Consider the following 14,641-nt stretch of genomic DNA (forward strand, 5'->3'; position numbering starts at 1 on the left):
TTCACTGTTTGTGACTGGAGGCAAACTGATCTATTTGAGGATTTCCCCACAGTTGGATCAATTCCTGAAATACCCCTGGGGATCCGTTTCCATTTGTGAGGGTCTGTCCTGGTCTGGCTCAACTTGTCTGCAACAGTGTTTTGCTCTGAATGTAGGAAGCCTGAGGGGAAAGACTTGAGATGAGTTGCTAGATCCAAGGCTAACATAGTCTGCAAATGGGGTATAATCTGGTACTGCCCTATTTTTGTACCACATCACTGTGGTGGTGTCTGCAATTACTAGTAGAGGGCCTGGAGTCCAAAGATGGCTTATGGATTTGACAATGTATAACTGCCATCATTTTTCACATTTGTGTGTTTGTCCTGCTTGTTCCACAGATCCTGAAACTTCACCACCACCTTGAAAATAGCCTCCCAAGCAAGTTAGAGACATCTGTGGTTAGACTGAGTAGGAGTTGGAAAAGAAGTGAAGGTCTGGGTTGAGAGAAAACAGTTTCACCAACCAAAGGGACTCGCTTTTGACAAAGCCTGACAATGGAATATAAAAAGATAGATGGTGTTGGTGTTGGGTCTATACATATCTAAGAAACCATTGATTTTTTTCTCGTGAAGTCTGGCCAGTGGACATATGAGAATTATAGAAGCCTACACTCCTGAGATTACCTGGATGAAGTCAGAGATTGGTTGGAGAATGCCAGAAACTGTTCCATCTAAAGATCTATTTTGCTGTACAGAAGAAAAGCCCTCATGAAGATTGTATCCAGACGGCATTGCAGAAGTACTATCCTTTGAGAAGGAATGAGAGTATTACTGTACATTCATCTGGAATCTTAGACTAAGAAGGAGATCCTTTGCCCAGGCCAGATTTCTGTCATTTTGAAAGAGTCTGCAAAAATAAGACAGTCATCTAACTATGGAAAAAATATGAATTTTGCAACCAGCTGTGGGTTATAACCTGAAGCTAGACTCTTTGTAAACACTTTGAGCTGTAGATAACCCAGAGGGCAAAACAGAGAACTGAAAATGTAATCCAGACAGAAAATCTTGGTCTGAAATCTTTGAGAATTGCATATGCTGATAGGCATCTTGGTGCTAAAGTTACCAAGAAACTGAAATGTGTAACGAAGGGTAACCGAGACTGAAGGGGATAGCATCTTGAACTTTGTGAATATTCAGAAAACTGATCTAGAATTTGTCTAAAAGTGCCTGCTTCATTCTTTTCATTTCATTCTTTGGCACTAGAAAAATTCTTTAAAATCCTGTCCTTGTCTGTTCTGAGGGGATTGGTTCTATTCCCTGGTGAGATCTGACCACAAATAAGTCTCATTCGAAGTAACTATCACACCTGAACTTCCACCCCCCCCCAACAGCAATTTAACTAAACTTCTCCAAAGCAGATTATAATCTCTTATGGGATGGTAAAAATAGCTTCACTGCCCCCCCCCCCCCGATGGAATTGGCAGGTATGCAGAGTTCTACACCAATGCTTTATACAAACACCTGTGTAACTTTGACTCTGCCATACCGGATAAGTCCAAAACAAACTCCTCAAGGAAGAGCAAACCTGCCTGGTAGACAACTGCCATTACTCTTTTCAATAATAGCCCAAGCACCAGCTTCATCCCAGCTGAATGGAAAACTCCCACACTTATTCCTTTGCACAAAGGTGGTGCTTCCACTAACCCCAGGAAATAACCTATTAGCCTGACTAGCCTTATCTTCAAGGCCATGGAGCAAATCATCATGGACCTTAAAGATGTAGGCAATCTCCAAACACTTGACCCTACTCAGTTTGAATTTATCAAGGGAAGATAATGCCAGTAAAACCTGGTGGACTTCTTTGAGATGGTCACCAAGGCCTTGGACAAGGGAAAATCTTGTGCATGCAGCCTACCTAGACTTGGCCAAGCCTTTTGACACTGTCCTCCATTCAGGCGTCACTGACAAACTAGGTAAAAATCTCTCAAAAACAAACTAAAAAAAATGGAAAAGTCCTTGCAATGAGTTGAAGCAATTTAAGTGCTTTTTGTTTGATCATTGACAAACTAACCCAGCTAGGTATCACCCTTTGTATTGTTAGATGGGTCATTAACTGGCTCACTGATGGAACACAGTCAAAATAGGGGAATGCACCTACAACAGCAGACCTGTAACCAGTGGTGTTTCACAGGGATCAGTACTGGGACCTATACATTTGGGAATCCTTCCCTGAAATACAAGCAAAAAACTAAAGGTCTGTGGCTGACAATTTGCTGATGACTGTAAACTGGGAGAGGTCATGGAATCTCCAAATGATGTCAACATCCTACAAAGAGGGTCTTACACAAATGATTGGTGCCAAAGTCATGGCCTTAATACATTTTTTTTGCATTGAGTTTATCGTCCCTTTCTGTAAGTGATGCTCCTGCTAACTATCACATCAAAAGCAACACCCTAAGTATGCACTCAGTGGTGAGAGAGCTGGGCACACAGGTTGACAGCAGTCTTGCCTTTGATCATCATATCTCCCTAGTAGTAAGAAGAGCATTCTATATTGCTTATCTGGTAAGCAAGGGCATTGCCTCCAGAAAAAAATGTATATTCTCTGTACTTTTCCCTCATCAGGCCAGTAGAGTACAATGCCCCTCTTGGTATGTACCTTTCCAAGCACCTGCAGCAATTGGAGGAACCACAGAGGTTCCTTGTAAGGAAAATTCAAAGTCTTCAGTATGGATCACCTGAAATCACTGTCACTTTATTCTGTTTCATACAGACTACCCAGAGGCGATCTTTGCCTTGTATATAATTTATCTCTGACCCTGCTTTACTGGAAATGTTGCATATCAGCAAGTCAAATAGTACACTGGTTACTCACTCTAAAAACCTTAACCTGGTATGTGACATTAACGAAACCTGCTGGAGGGGACAGATTTGTCTCCCAGTGGTTACCACACCTTTGGAACAGACTCGCACTTCATGTCAAACAAAGCACTTCATAAGCCCTGTTCAAATGCAGTCTGGACGATTGGATGGGTAACCATAAATTCACCCTGGGGATTCCACCTGTGTCCCTCTTGGACACTGGCATTAGATACTGATCGTAGAAATAAGGGTAGAACTTGGGTAGGCTTGTAAGGGCCCTAGGGCCATTAGCCTATTAACTTTCTATGATCCTTCGAGATAATATACGTTGTAGAGCTAGAGGAAAAATTAAAAATCTGGTTTGTACGGTGAAGGGGAATTCACTTAAAAGGAAGAAGGGACTCCCACTGCCAATTGTATCCTTTCTGAATGATTTTCAGGAATCACTTGTCCAAGGTTATCTATCACTGAGGTAAATGAAGACCTAGTCTTAGGGAATGATCTACATGGTTTCCAGGGTAGAAAGGGGAAAAAATGAAGGGGCATCTAGTCACTGTCTTTTTGAACCCTCCTTGATTGAGAGCTCCCCCTTAAGCTTTTGTACCTCCCTGTCATCTCTTTCTGAAATTCTGCTTGACTGAACTTTGCTGAGACTGTTCTGTTTCCTATAAAAGGATATTGAATAGGAAGGAGAATTATTGTTAATTTGGCAAGGGAAGCTGAAAAACATCTCCGTGATTCCTAAATCAGTCTCACTTTTTCATCAAACATTTTAGGGACCTCAGCAGAGGAGGATCCAACCAAGATGTCTATCCAGGGCAGCATTTAATATCTCGGCTTTAACATCTCTGGAATTTATAAGCACACAACCTAGCAAACCTTCTCATTACTGATCTAGTAGCAACTGTTATGGACACAGCTTCAGCAGAGTCAAAAGCACTGTGAAAAACCTCAGCAGTGTAAAAACTCGTGGCTTGCAGGAAAAAAAAACTAGCAATGTCCCTGTTGAAAGACCATGTTCTACAAAAGAATATAGTGGTGGAAAGATCCTTTGCAGCATCACACAACAGAAAGGTGGTTAAAAATAAAAGTAGACCTCTGAAAGCTGCTTCTTGTCTGAATATTTCACTTTTTAACCACCTTTCTCTTCTGCGATATTGCAAAGGATCTTTTCCACTACTATAGTCTAGTCTTTTGGATAATGTGGTACTTCAACAGCAACATTGCTAGTTTTTTTTTTTCCTGCAATCCATGAGTTTAGACTGGTGAGGTTTTTCACAGAGGGTTTTAAGTTTGCTCCCCAACCACAGGAAGGGGATTTACCTCCAGGAGTTGGTTTGGAATGTACTATTTGTTTGGTTTTCCACAGTCAAAGTACACTATAAAGAGTGTTTTGATTACCTGAGAAACAGAAGTAAAGAATTCAGAGAAGCTTTAACATGTGAAGAGGGAAGGCTAGCAGTTGCCTTTCTCATTTCCGAGGAAGTGAGCATGAATTTAAACATACGAGCTTAATTTAGAATTATGAATGCTAAAGCAGAAGATGAGTGTACTTCCAGATCTATCACTGTTTCCCATCCTTGTCAGAAGGAATAGACTTTAATTTACAATGTCTGGGCACTCGTTTTTACCAAGGAAATTACTGGAAGATCTGACTTGGGATTAGAAAAGTATTTGCGAGTCTCCAATCTTATGTAATCCATTAGACTCTGAGTACAGGCCACATTATCAAGTATACTACAAGTTGTCTAAAATTCATGAAAAACTAGTGAAACTGTAGGAAAGGCTGCAGGTTGAAGAAAATCTGACTATAAGTCATAATACTTTTGAAATTTCATTCAATTCCTACTGAAACAGTTCTTTAATTTTGGCTATAGTTTCAGGGAAAGAATTCTTCAGGGGGAAATCTGAAGAAACACTTTCCACAGAATCTGATTTCTTTGTGAAAGGAGTACTGCAGAAAATCTCAATTTAATTCATGTCCATCAGACTGGGAATCCATAATCTGAAGGAGAATATTTTTCCTTCAGCATTCAGTGAGGGTTCAGAATTAAAGGAATGAAAATCTTGGGGGAAGCTCTTTGCAAAATCCAGCTGGTTTTCCCTGCCCAACCTCTCTGGGAAAAGGACAAGAAAAATGCCCGTTTTCCCTTCCTAGAAAACCCACTCAGATGGGGCTCTTCCCTGAAAATTAAGCACCCAAGGTCAGTTTTATGGTAAAACATTGCCAGGTATCCCCCTTCCCGAGATTGACTAGTGTATTTCCCTTACCCCAACAAGGACAGCCCAACAGGTGCAATGGATGTGGCTAACTTCCAGTCCTTGGCAGATTCTCGGGGAGCAATGCTAGCAGGATTGAGAGACGACGAGTGCACGGTAGCTGGTATGGCCAGAGCACAGTCATTCATTGGCTGAAGCAGTGAGGAAGCCAGCCTGACTACAAGATTCTAGTGAAAGTTTCTTGTGGATGGGTGAAGGAAAAATCAAATAACCTGAAGCCTGCTCCATGGTTGGCTGAGTGATAGTGTGCCTGATAAGCATGCAAGTGTAACATGAGCAGTGAACCTCTCGACAGGAAAAAGAATTTTGCGGTGAAAATCAATGACAACTCCCAAAAACACTAGTCCAAGGCCATATCTGCACACTTCCTCAAAGTAAAGTTTCTATCTAAAAAGAGATTTTAAAACAGTTAATAAAATCAACTTTTTGACTTAACACTATTGTGACAACCACTAGAAACCAATTTGCTATTTTAAATTACAATGTTCCATTGAAAAGGCTATTTTTTCTTTCCTGAATAAAAATGGTAAAGTGGAAGGTTTTCCTCAGAAGGATACTTGTCTGTCCAGAGTTAGAGAACTGTTGGCCATGTATTGATCCCATGAATTCCCAAAGGGACAGTGCACAATGATAACGTTTTGAAAGTCTGGTGCCCTAACCACTGATTTTTATATAGTTCTCCTTCAGCTCTTCAGTGGTTATGGCACGTGGAAGGTGCCCTAAAGATTTGGATGCTGACAAGTCATATCCTTAACAGTATCTAACTTGTATGGCTTAGGCTACTGCAACAGTGATCTAATGATAAACGTCATGTATTTTCTGAAGTCTGCATTTATAATCAGTATTTACTAGGTATAATCTGTGCTCCACCATTGGACCAGTAATCAAGGAGCCTCAATCCTCACCACTGGCACCAGTGAGGGACGTACATTGGGAGGATGACTCGTACCCACACATTATTTCCAGATGCAGCTTTCTGCATCAAGTGCAATTTCCCTTAAGAGTAGACAGAGACCACAGTCAGTCTGGGGCTGGTTTCTCCCTCTTCTCCAGTTTCCCAATAAGACCGCACTGGCACAGCTATAGAGCTGAGATCTCAGCTGAGAGATGAAACCAAGACCTCCAGCACTCTCTCCAAACCTGTGCTTTGTGTCCCTGCCCAAGTAGCTAACACACACACACACACACACACACTGAGGTTTGATTTACACACACACACACACACACACACACACACACACACACACACACACACACACACACACACACACACACACACACACACACACACACACACACACACACCTGGGAAAGGCTGGCACAGGTTTACTAGCCATGTCCTTTTTTGCCCAGGCTATAAGGTAGTTATCACTGCCACCAGTCACTCATCAGCTACTTTAAGGCCCTTAATGGGTGTCCAATCTTACTGTGTAATGTTACTATTAATACAAATGGCAGTTTGACCAAGAGCAAGGCTATTAGGAGTGGCCCGCAGTGTCACCAAATAAATATGCAAGTACTCACCGAACTTATCTGTCTCTAGACAGATCAGCCACAATGAAAGGTTTACATATATTTAATAAATATTAAAATAATAAGAAAATACTCCATATATTTACAGTGACAGCAGAGTTCAAAATCATATGAAATATTTAAAACTCTGCATGACGGTCTCAAACAAAGAAACATCTAAATTAAGCTTTGCTATATTCCTGACCAAATCTAAGAGAATTGTACTGTTCCCTAGACTGTCTCGGACAGAATTAAATTAATCTCAAATATTACTGCTGGGATAGCTTGCAAAATGGCATTTCTTGTCATCTGACTGACCCAGGTAAAACCCCCATTGCTGAAAGCTAGGAGCATTTAGCATCCACCTGTGAAAATACAACAGACAAGGGCTTTCCCTCAGATCTTTGGCAAATGGTGGCAGTCCTAAAACAGTAAAAACACTTCCAAGCTCCTTAGTTTTAGACATTGTCTACTTGCTGCACTGAAATTGAAAGACATTTTTTTTTTATCGTCTAGTCGTAAAGTAATTTAATTTCAGCTATTTTTCTGAAGTTTTGCAAGTTAACCTCCTATATTCCAGTTTCCCTTGTTAAAATGTATACATTTTAAATGGTTACAATAGTGTATGTACACTTCTGTTCTACTTCAGTAGGGGTACACTGTGGATACATTTCAAACAGCACTTTGTAAAATACCTCTTCAGTACACGTCTATACAAACCATCATATGGCATATAGCTCTAATACAGCTGTAACACAAATGTCTTATCTGAATCATGTTATTCACAAATGACATATAATTTACAAAATTCCAACTAGCTGGGCTGGCAATATCTCCTTTAGTCACATAATCCCCCACCTTTAAAAAAAAAAAAATTAGGAGGGAGACTGAGCAAAACTCTGAGAAAAAAAGTAGGGACTTAATATTAGAGGGTTATGCACAAAACCCAAGCAAGTCTTAACCATTCTTTAAGAAAATGTGCATCATAAACCACACTTTTCAACTATACAGAATTTTGTAGACTGTCCAGATTTTGCTTCACATTTTTGCTCCACTTTTGGATAGAATCTGTGGTTTTCTGGCAAATCATTAAGAACTGAAGTGAATAAATGATGGTTGCAAGAGTCTGAGTCAGTTTATCTTTCAGAAATTGCATATTAAACACTTGTTTTTCCTAGCAGCTTTCTAATTTACTGTGTAAGAGGGAATGCAAGTCAAATACACATGCGCAGTGCATCAACTAAGTGGAAGAATGCAGAAACAATGAGGAAAAACACCACTGCGCCATTACACAAACATTTAATTAAGAAAAAAATAAGTAATGCCATTGTATAATCTCAACACAGGGTTGGCTTTGTTTAATCACTGGGGCTTTGCTCATGATCAAACCACACCAACCGTGAGTAAATCTTCAATATACCACACCACGTTTTCAGTTATTGCTTAATTATACAAGAGTTAATTACTATTCCAAAAAGTGCTTATTGATTGGACAGACTAATTGGCATGCTCAATGTAAACTGAGTAATATCTACTGAAAAGTTATGTTCACTTTCTCCAAACTGCCATTGGAGAATTTAAAGTGTAAAACTTGTTTTTACAGTAAACTCCATGAGTAGACCATTCCCAACAGGTACAAGTCCGGTCAGTAGCAGCTCTTTTCACCAGGTTGCTGAATTCTTGTCTCCAAAAAGTGAAGAAAGCAAACTACACTTTGGGCATCTATCTGTATCTATTAAAATACCTACAGCTGTCCATTTCCCGTCCCCACAAATAGAAGGAAAATCAAAATCAACTTGTCAGCTGCAGCTATTACAGTAAATAAAGCAGCCATGTCCCCTTTTCTGTAACTAGAGATAACATTATATATTAGAGAAGGATGTTTTTCCACCCTTCAGCAAGGATGGAACTGTCTCACATAGATTTACTGTAATCCTTAGTGATTTAGCAGAAACAGGAAACCCTCTTTGTATGGAGTAATCCACTGTTGTATTCCTGTAGGTATTTTGCAGGAAGCCATACAGCTAGGCAGAGTAGAATTTACACATTCTCAAAATCAAACAATGAAAACATGAAGCAATCCTTTGAGCTTTAAGCAATGACAATAAGAGCTATATAGTGCTTTTACTTCTGAAAGTAATATTGATTTACGTTCTCTGTCAATGTTTCAGGTCAATAGTTGTAATGTTTTAAGTGTCCCCGATTATTTCTTTATTCGCCCCGATTCTGATAAGATTTTTCCCTGACCAGTTGAGTGGTTAGAGGGGCAGTAAAACTTGCATTGATTACGTACTACACACTCACCAATATTTATGAATTTATGCCTTGAAAAGTTTTGGGGGAAATGCGCAAACTGGTATAATGGCTTTTCAAAACTAAATTATGGGCCATATCGCGTAATGTTAGGCAAACCAGAGCAAACACTCTCACCAGTTGCGTTTTATTCTTCAGAAAATAGGATGGAACATAGTAACACATTTCTTTCATCAGCATTGACCATAGCAGCAAAACTTGTGTGAGAAATGTGCACTTGTCATTCTAACTTCTAAAGTAAACAGCCGCTTTGAGATTTGTCTGAGAAGCAATCGACTCCTAGACCTATCCAGATTTTCGCAGTGTCCATCCAGATTTTGCCCATATTTTGGTCTGTTCCTCGTGAAATTTGTGATTTTCTGGTAAATCACTGAGGGATGAAATATCACTGACTGACCTACATATGAGTTTCAGACTTCAGAAAATGCATGTTCATACAAAACACGGTATTCTAGCCACTTTGAGTTTATAAGAGGCATATTAAAAATCTGTCCGTCTTTTTGGGCATGTGTACCCCATTATTTTTGGCGTTGTCCGAATCTCTTGCTAAGAGGTTGAAATGCTATGCTGACTCCTCAAATGCACATCTTCTTCCCCGCCCACGAGCCATTGCACTTGTAAATTTTCCGTCTGTATCCTGCCTCTACTTCCCGTACTTCCACATCCCAGTTAACTACTTATTTCCTGTTTCTGGCTCTCCTTATAATTCTACACCTCCAGCTCTAATGCTTACCTGCAGGATTCACCGTCTGGACTCCAGCATCCAAGGAAGCTCTCTGATACGGTTGCCAAGCAACTGCAATGTCAACAGTAAACGGTCTTGGAGCCAAGTTTCGATTGCCAAGATGGAAACAAGGGTGGAGCCGGACAATAGCTCTACACAGTTGTACTCCATTGTTGGCCTGTCAGATCTGAAAAGGGTATGACTACTCCGTGGGACCTGAATTCGTCATGGTCAGATAACGTAATTTCTGTACGCGGTTCATTGATCCGTCCACAGCCCCCTTTTCACATTTTTGCACATGAGGTCGGGGTGTCACTTAAAAATGGCTATCATCCTGGAGCCAAGGTTTTACACCGCCGGGTGGCTAGTCCTACCATGGTAGTTCTTCCACACCACAAGCTCGCACGGACGCTCACACCTATGGGCACTGGAAAAAATCACTTAATCCTATGAATTTTGCTGTTTGATTTTTGTCATAGAATGAGAAGTGGTGAGGGACGTGGCAAAGGCATTGCAAATGAATTCGTAGAAATTTACAAAACCTTTATTAACCTAAATGCTATGTGTAATCTACTTTGGCGTGAATGAGGGTACCATTTATTAACTGTCACTACTTTTGGGCATTTCTGCCTAACTTTTTTCTCTTGGCCCTTTACTGGCCCTGTAATACGTCAATTTGTATTTAATTGCACTGCTTGTAGCATGACTACGTGTTCGTGTCATCTGAACGCTAAAAAACACGACACAATAATGTAAACGCTGAAATAATGACGTGACGGACGTTTCTGCTCGTAAAAAGGACCTCCGTTTTTGTGATGTCTTGCAGGAAGCGACTGAATTGTTTTTTTTTCCTTTCAGTTCATAAAACTATCACGTCATAGTATGCTGGTGGTTTGTAGCTAGAAGTTTTGGAAATGTGCACCGGATTGTACATAGAAGTATATACCACGTCCTGGAATGTAGTCTCCACTATAATAGTGGCACTAGTACTGCAGATGTAACTGTGCTCCATAGTGCATTTTGCATTAAATTTTGCGATTTTTAATGCCTATTAGAATAATTTTTATTCCACTACCGTTTTAAATGTTCATAAAGCAGTGGCGGCTGGTGACTTCAAATCACAGGGGGGCTGCAGGAGACAGCTGAATGGGTGGGGTCAAGGGGAGGGGTGGGGTCAACCAGAAAGGGGAGGAGCTATGCACAAAACCACAAAAAACTAACTTTAATTAAATACGCTGCCCTGGGTGACAAACCATCATTATGAAAGTCCAATCAAGACAAAAATAAGTGTAGAAGAATAAAAATATTTCAATGCATTGGCTGCATGACAGCTTACTTAATATCTAGATGGAAACAAAAGGTTGTGAGGCATGAAAAAATAAATTACTTTTTAAATACATTACTGGAATGCCAGTCAAAATCAAGTATAAGAAAAACCAGAAGCACTCAACTCAAACCACTTCTCCTTGCACTGCAGTCCTAATTATAATATATTCAGCTTTATTAATGTACCAAGTAACATGCTGAAAGTAGAAATCTATGTGATGCCCCCACTTGTAAAAATGTTTCTTATCCAAAAAGACCTGCTGCCTGACAACTTGTTTCATGGGGAAAACATGATAAAAGTAAAAATGAAAAGCAAACAAGAAACAAGCTCAAGATACATTGCTTAAAGGATTACTGTACAGGTTATGGACCACACATGATTGGCATTCTGTTTAGTTTACGGGTAAAGTCTGTAGAGATGACTGGAAGTCTCCAACAAGTGTAATGAGCTTTTTAAAATAATGGAATCCTGTCCTTTAATACCCAAGGCTTATACATTATCTAGTCAAGTATTCTCTGCATGGCAACAACAGAAAGGCTTTCAATGTTGGCAATTCTTTAACAGTATGCTTATTAAAGCTTACTTGCATCTTACGATCTCAGACAAGCTTACCTTATGGTCATTAAAGCATTGCTACTTAAAAACACAGAGCAACAGGCACTTTGTAATAAGCATAAATCAACAGTACAAAAATATGACAGAAACCAGACCATTCTGCAAAATCAAGGACAGATGAAAAGCCACTGTAGTACTTGTGCAGTGTGTCCTCCCCATCCAATGTAGATGCAACTACTCCTTGCCTTGCTTGGACACATCCAGAGTCACTACATGGGGGAGTGGGGTGCAACAAGCATGTCACAATTTGAAATCTCTCTGGCTGACTGTGATGGCCCTGACATTTGTCATACCTCTCAACCTCAAGAGCAAGAAATTTGGACAAAGCCATACACAGAAGTGGGACAAAGGCCCAACAATAAGGACATTTTTTAAATATTGCTCTAATAAACTTAGAAAGATAATAGAATAGGTCTTGCATTAGTATGAATTTTCTGAAGGGTATAAAATCTGAAACTCAAATGTCTGTCATTTTCTAACTTCAGTCTTTATTGATGTCACTAATTTGCCAAAAAACACAATTTTATGAAAAATGGACAAAAACGTGATGCAAAAATATAAAATAGACACACAATACAGCTGCTACCTGTCAAAGAAGGGACACTTTAATATTAGTACTGCTACCTTGAGCAGCTGACAAAATATAAAAGAATCTACATGCATTTCAAGTAATCTATAACTTTGATTATTACAGTTATTTCTTAATTGTAAACCCTCCATGTTTTCTTCCAAAATTGGTATTTTATGGAGGGATTATAAGGGGAAGAGCAACATTTTGAGCCAAAAGTTGGGGACAGTTGAGAGGTTGGCTATGCCTAATTCTATAAAGCAATTTATTTGCATGTACCTCTCAACCTGTTAATGCAGTAAATCTGAACAAGGCCAAATATATTGGGGGCACATATAAACAGTACTAAAAATTGCTCTTGTATAAATTGAGACAGTTGATAGAACAGCTCTTACTTTAACATGCATTTTTCTGAAGGTTATGAAGTCTGAAACTTAGTGACTTCTGGCAAATCATTTAGGAATTAAAACTACAAATTTTATGAACAACAAACCAAAAATAAGAAGCAAAAATCTATTAATTCTTTGAAAATCTGGACAGTTGGGAGGTATAGTTCAGCTGGGCCTGTCTGAGTTTGCTGCCCTTCCCCCCCTGACAAAATAATGGTTGAATGGAGCCTCTGCAGCCATTCCAATGAACCATTATACTTGGCTATTTCACTCCATTTACCATAAACACTAATGTGCATACTGCTTTACTTCTATGATGAGTTGGACTTCATTTGAAAGTTTTATTTTGTATTTTACAGCACAAACACTAAGTCATCTGTTAAACAAAGCAATGCAGTCTCACAATGAAAACTTAGCATTAAAACTTCTCTGCCCTTGAAACTCACATTCATTGAAACAGCATTGAAACCCACATTCAAAGAAAATACATTTTGCCAGTGGCAGATAAAGATTAATTTTGGGCTGTTTTCGAATCATAGGCTCCTTGCATATGAAACATACATGTGCTCTTTGATACACCTTCCTCATTGTACTAAAATTATATTCCTTGTACAATACAGTACACTTGTTACAGGGTGTTTTAAATTTGTTTTGAACATTTTTTCCAGTAAGCAATGAAACAAACCATATGCACCCATAATGGCAAAACTGCCCAGTTGAGAACATTTATCACTACTCAGACTTCCACAGTCCACCATTATTAGTAAATATACACAATTCTACAGTCCACCATTATTAGTAAATATGCACAATTCCACAGTCCACCATTATCAGTAAATATGCACAATTCTACAGTCCATTATCAGTAAATATGCACAATTCTACAGTCCACCTTTATCAGTAAATATGCACAATTCCACAGTCCATTATCAGTAAATATGCACAATCTCTGAAGTCAGTCATCTAAATAATTCCACATTAAAGAAATCTGTAACTAATGAAGTGGTTGCTGCTAGCAATCACCTTTATATTTCATGGTTTCATCGAAAAATAAAGTGTCTGTTGCCCCTCAGGAATAAATTGCCTATATTACATTAAAAAAATGATAAGCTAGTAATAATATTGCAAGAGGAAATGGATGGCAAACTGATAATGAACTCATAGTTAGTATCTTCACCAAGGAGAACATTCTCAGTACGGCAGCATCTACCCCTTGTGGGAGTAGAACCCACAACCTTCTGCATCAAAAGCAAGTACACAGCCTGTTGTGCTATAGTATTAACTTGGCAAAGCACTAAACTTCTATTCCCCTGCAGCTCTCAGTTCCTTGTAAAATCTACTCAATACTCAACTGCATCTCAACTTCGCAGCTCAAGAAAACTGGAAAAAGCAAAATGTATTGGGGGTCAAAAGCCCAAAACAGGGACACATTAAACATTGCTTGTATAATCTTGGAAAGTTGCTAGAATAAAATGTTGTGTTGCCACCATATATTTTACTGCCAAGGTCCCTGAGCAAAAAACAGTCAGAGTAACATACCACTACGCCACATCAGCTGCTTTGTAAAAGAGAGGAAGACTGAAACTTAAATGGCTATCATTTAGTGAATTCAGTTCTCACCATAGCTGTCAACCTCTTAGTACAAAACACCTGGACAAACCCAGTAATGAGGGAATACAGCCCTCAAACTTATTCAGTGAATTCAGTTCTTGCCATAGCTGTTAACCTTAGCACAAAACCTGGACAAAGACAATAATGGGGGAATACAGTCCCAAAAATAGGGACAAATTTAAAATATTCATCTTATAAACTTCGAAAATTGCTAAAAAAAAAAGGTTGTGCTACTATGTATTCTGAAGAACATGAAGTTGGAAATTCAAATGCCGGTCAATTTTACTGCGGACAGAACAAAAACAATTTTCAGCAGAGACGAGGGATTAAAACTGCAGACACATCTTTGTAAAATGGCAGGGAACCAGAGCAAATCCACACAAACACAGGCAGGAGATGCAGACTCCACACAGAAGCCACCCCAACCAAGAATCAAACCAGAAAACCTATAGCTGTGAGGCA

The 14,641-nt window shown here is 39.3% G+C and overlaps 1 protein-coding gene across 2 annotated transcripts in view; it reads right to left on the reverse strand.

Moving 5' to 3' along the window:
* Positions 1-9,996, reverse strand: part of LOC122787171 (testicular haploid expressed gene protein-like) — a 287,515-nt gene extending 277,519 nt beyond the window's left edge. The window contains exon 1 of one of the 2 annotated variants that reach the window (XM_044053749.1): positions 9,679-9,996. The gene's annotated coding sequence lies outside the window, so the exon portion shown is untranslated. The remainder of the gene's footprint in view (positions 1-9,678) is intronic. The other variant, XM_044053748.1, reaches the window with a different exon arrangement.
* Between the last annotated feature and the right edge of the window lie 4,645 nt (positions 9,997-14,641).

The sequence above is a fragment of the Protopterus annectens genome, chromosome 13.part0, assembly GCF_019279795.1.
Source record: "Protopterus annectens isolate FY-2018-M chromosome 13.part0, PAN1.0, whole genome shotgun sequence".
Classification (NCBI taxonomy): Eukaryota; Metazoa; Chordata; order Ceratodontiformes; family Protopteridae; genus Protopterus; species Protopterus annectens.